Genomic DNA, 4,517 nt, shown 5'->3' with positions numbered 1-4,517 from the left:
CCCGGGCGCTTTGTCTGTCTGTACCCGCTGCCCCCCGCGACTCTACCCCCGGCCCTTTGTTTCGCCGCCTCGGGCGCTTTGTCTGCCCGGTGGCGCCCCGCATCCGTGCTCCGTCGCCTCTCCTCCGCAGCCCTGCCTCCGGACCGTCTTTGTTGTGCCCCCTTCGGTTCGGGGACCCAGTGACCTGGCACAGCCCAGGCAGCACAATTCTGCCCTTTAATTTTTCTCCCGTGCTCCCCGCCCCTCGCCCTTCTTCTGCGTTTCCCCGCTCACCTTTCCGTGCGGTCCTGGCGCACCCTCAGAGGCTTTGTCTCCCCCAGCCAGAGGCGTCTCTGCCCCCGGCACCCCCCGCCCATCCCGGGGCCGCCGAGCGGACTCTGCCCCGGGGACTCCCATCTGGCGTTCCTGCGCGCACCCCCTCCGGGGTGTTGTTGTTCCTGCGTGCCCCAGCGCTGCGTGGGGAGATTGTGTTGCTCGCCCGGCACCCCGCCTCCCCCCGCACCCCTCTCCCCCGGGACTGCAGGCAGCGCCTTCAGCTTGCTTCCGCCGTCGCTCTGGGCCTGGGCTTGTTTTGCTTGGAGACGGGAGCGCTGGGGAAAGCTGTGGCCTCTCGGCGGGTCTTGCCCCCCACCCCGCGGTTTCTGACGGCCTAGGCCAAGGGCAGTTGTCGGCCGCGCTGTGCCCGGGTTACCTGAGGGCGGGGGGAGGCCGGTGAGAGGGAGGCGCCGGGTACTGCTGCTGTTGGGGAATCGTTTTTGAGTCCCACATCGCATTTTCACGTATCGCGTAAGATGTGAGCGAATTGTGAGGCTTAAAAACTCAGGCTTCCCCGGAATCCTAGATCCGTAGTTTGCCTTCCAGCTCCCTCTTCGTAAGGAAAAGGGAGGTAGTCTCTGCACGGGAATCGGTTGGATAGTAACATTTTTTAGCTTCCATTAGTTTCTAGAAGTTTCATCCTAACTTGCTTTTGCCCTGTGGATTTGGGCCAGTTCTGTGTCTTTTCTGAGAAGGGGTGGAAATAGAAGAGCGCACTTCCGAGTACAGTTTCTAGTTGATGAGTATTGTTTGCGGATTTTTTTGTGGGGTGCGAGTATGTCAGATACCTAAGCAGTAGCCTGAAGTAAGGACAACTTACAGGCAGTTTGCCTTAAAGACACTCGGTTCGGTTCACATACGAGATTGGTCCAAATTGGTACTGTTATGGGGGTGGGGGTGTTTGGAATATGAAATATTAGACTTACTAAGGTTTTTTAGACCGAATATATTGCTTAAGAGTTTTTTTCCCTCCTGTATTAGGTGATCAGTTTTTTTCATAGATAAGATCATAAAATCATTTTGAGATGACATTTCACTTGTAAATTTAAGTGCCGCCACATAAGGGGCCACACTGATAGGTAATTTGCCATCTCTGTTAGGATAATCGGACCCTGGTGGCGCAATGGTTATAGTGGTTGGCTGCCAACCAAAGCACTGGAACCCTTAGCCGCCAAGGGGAGAATTTGACGCTGTCTGCCCCCATGAGGATTTACGCTCTTAGAAACTGGACTGAGTTGGAATTGACCTGAGTGCAGTGGACTTGTTTTGGGCTGGAGATAGGACACCACTGGTACATTAGAAAATATACTTTTTGTCTGAAGACTGTGATTCTAATGAGTAGTTGGACTTTAATGGAAAGGATAGCCGGCTTCATGGTTGACCCGAGGTTTTGTGAAAATTTGCAATTTGGGTTCTATGAGTGGAATTAGCACTTGTCACTCTTACCAAAAACCAAACTTCTGACTCTTAGCGACCCTATAAGGACAGGGTAGAACTGCCTCAGTTATTGAGACTGTGACTGGTGTAGAAAGCCACCTTTCTCCCTTAAGCAAGGGTTGCAGCTTCTAACTGCTGGCCTTGTCTTGCTTAACCACACCCTTACTTCCTTACTTGTTCTTCAGTAGTGCAAAGCAGGTGTGTAGAGGTAAAATCTTGAGGACACACTATTGATTCCGACTAGAAGCAAAGTGCAAATATCAAGTAACTGTTTGAGTTATTGTGCTGACCTGTACACAGGAGAATGATCGTGAAAGCATAAAAAAACCAGTTCCCACAGTTAGAACTGTGACATTAAACTATACCCAGCCACAGTATATTTAGAAATATAAAAGAGGGATCGTGGTGGGAAATTTTTATTTTGAATAGTGACCTGAATTTTCTAAACTATTTTATTGAGAGCTCTTACAGATATAACATTCCATAATTCAATCACATCAAGCAGTGTTGTACAATTGTTCCCGCAATCAGTTTCAAAACATTTTATTTCTTCTTGAACTCCTTGTTATCTGTTCCCCTTTATTCACTCCCTCCCTCCCCCGACTTGAATTTTCAAACTTCTTATGCCTGAATATTGCAGATAAGTCTGTAAGCAGTTCATTTGCAGTGTTTTCTGAACATTGTAGTGTATGCTTCTAGACATTCAGATTTAAACAAGCTTGTTAAGCTACCTGTTACTCTCTATCAACAGATTTCTTTTGTTGTTTTTTTTAAAATAATTTTATTGGGGGGCTCATACAACTCATCACAATCTATATATACATCCATTGTGTCAAGCACATTTGTCAGATTTCTTAAGTGGTGAGGATAAAAACGTTTGATTTGGGTTAAAAAGCCAATCCTGCCAGATCTAACGCCTTAAATAATCTTTCTAACCATGGAGGAATTGAAAAGATACTTTTAAAGTTCGGACATATCTTTATTCTAGTGTTTGAGCATTAAAAAAAATAGGACAGATTACCTGGATTTAAAGTATTATTTTGTTTTTTGCCTCCTTGTAATATTAAATTTCATATTATTTAAACTAGGGACAGTGTTTTCTCATGGATCAACTAAAAGTTATTTTTGGCATCTTGCTTTGTGATTATTTCCAAGTTACTATACTTCCCCTGGGCCCATTTCCTAACTAGTAAAATGAGAATTGTAATATTTGCCACATCTGCACAGGATTGCTGGGTATGGACTGTGTACGGAGAGCATCTGTGGATGAAAGGTGTGGTGATAAGGTGTAGGAATTCTTACTGAAATAAGTTAATGTGAAGCAGGTCATATTTTATAGGAAGTCAAGTAGGTTATGAACTGCTCAGTTCTTGGCAAATTACAGTGGTGATAGTGAAATTTTTTAAAAAAAGATAGTATTATGGTTTTGTCAGTGAAACAGATCCCCCACCCCTCACACCCAAACAAAGAACATGAGGGAGAAGGACAAGTGAAACAAATTACAGACTGTGTGTGCCGGTGTTTGTGTATAAAGATCGGTCAAACTCAAATGTAATAGCTGTAAATTATGGGCTGCCTTTCTGTTGATTTGTTTTCTTCATGTAGCATTTTAAAAAGTGCCAGCATCAAATATTTTCGTGGGACTCTTGGCCAAGTCTGTTAATAGTAATGAATGACAACTTTTAAAAAAATCATTTTATTGGGGGCTTTCACAATCCATACATACATCCATTGTGTCAAGCACATTTGTACATTTGTTGCCATCATGATTCTCAAAAGCATTTGCTCTCTACTTGAGCCCTTGGTATCAGCTCCTCATTTTTTCCCCTCCCTCCTTCCCCGCCCCATCCCTCCCTAACCCTTGATAATTTATAAATTATTATTACTTTGTTATATCTTACATTGTGCAATATCTCCCTTCACCCACTTTTCTGTTGTCTGTCCCCCAGGGAGGGGGTTATATGTAGATCCTTGCAATTGGCTCCCCCTTTCTACCCCACCTTCCCTCCACCCTCCTGGTATTGCCACTCTCATCACTGGTCCTGAGGGGTTCATCTGTCCTGGATTCCCTGTGTTCCCAGTTCCTATCTGTACCAGTTTACATCCTCTGGTCTAGCCAGATTTGTAAGGTAGAATTGGGATCATGATAGTGTGTGTGTGGGGGGGAAGCATTAAAGAACTAGAGGAAAGTTTTATGTTTCGTCGTTGCTACACTGCACTGACTGGCTTGTCTCCTCTACAAGACCCCTCTGTGAGGGGATGTCCAGTTGTCTACAGGTGGGCATTGGGTCTCCATTCCATAGCCTCCCCTACCATTCACATTGGGTATGATTTTGTTCTGGGTCTTAGATGCCTGATACCTGATCCCATGGAATTCCCATAATCACACAGGCTGGTGTGCTTCTTCCATGTGGGCTTTGTTGCTTCTCAGCTAGATGGCCGCTTGATTACCTTCAAGCCTTTAAGACCCCAGACGCTATCTCTTTTGATAGTCAGGAACCATCAGCTTTCTTCACCACATTTGCTTATGCACCCGCTTTGTCTTCAGGGATCATCGGGAATATGAGCATCATGGAATGCCAGTTTTTAAAATTAACTAATTAATTTTAGTTGACCTGAATGGTTCTTTTTTTAAAATAGTTTTATCAGGGCCTCATTCAACTCTTATCACAATGCATACATATATCAATTGTGTAAAGCACATTTGTTTATTCATTGCCCTCATCATTCTCAAAACATTTGCTCTCCACTTAAGCCCCTGGCAT

At 45.1% G+C, this 4,517-nt stretch overlaps 1 protein-coding gene across 3 annotated transcripts in view; it reads left to right on the top strand.

Moving 5' to 3' along the window:
* RBPJ (recombination signal binding protein for immunoglobulin kappa J region) overlaps positions 1-4,517 on the top strand; it is a 142,712-nt gene that overhangs the window by 25,055 nt on the left and 113,140 nt on the right. The window lies entirely within an intron of this gene.

The sequence above is a fragment of the Echinops telfairi genome, unplaced genomic scaffold (assembly GCF_000313985.2).
Source record: "Echinops telfairi isolate 266 unplaced genomic scaffold, ASM31398v2 ScPeMD7_7468;HRSCAF=8506_0, whole genome shotgun sequence".
Taxonomy (NCBI): domain Eukaryota; kingdom Metazoa; phylum Chordata; class Mammalia; order Afrosoricida; family Tenrecidae; genus Echinops; species Echinops telfairi.
This window is presented reverse-complemented; position numbering and strand designations above follow the sequence as displayed.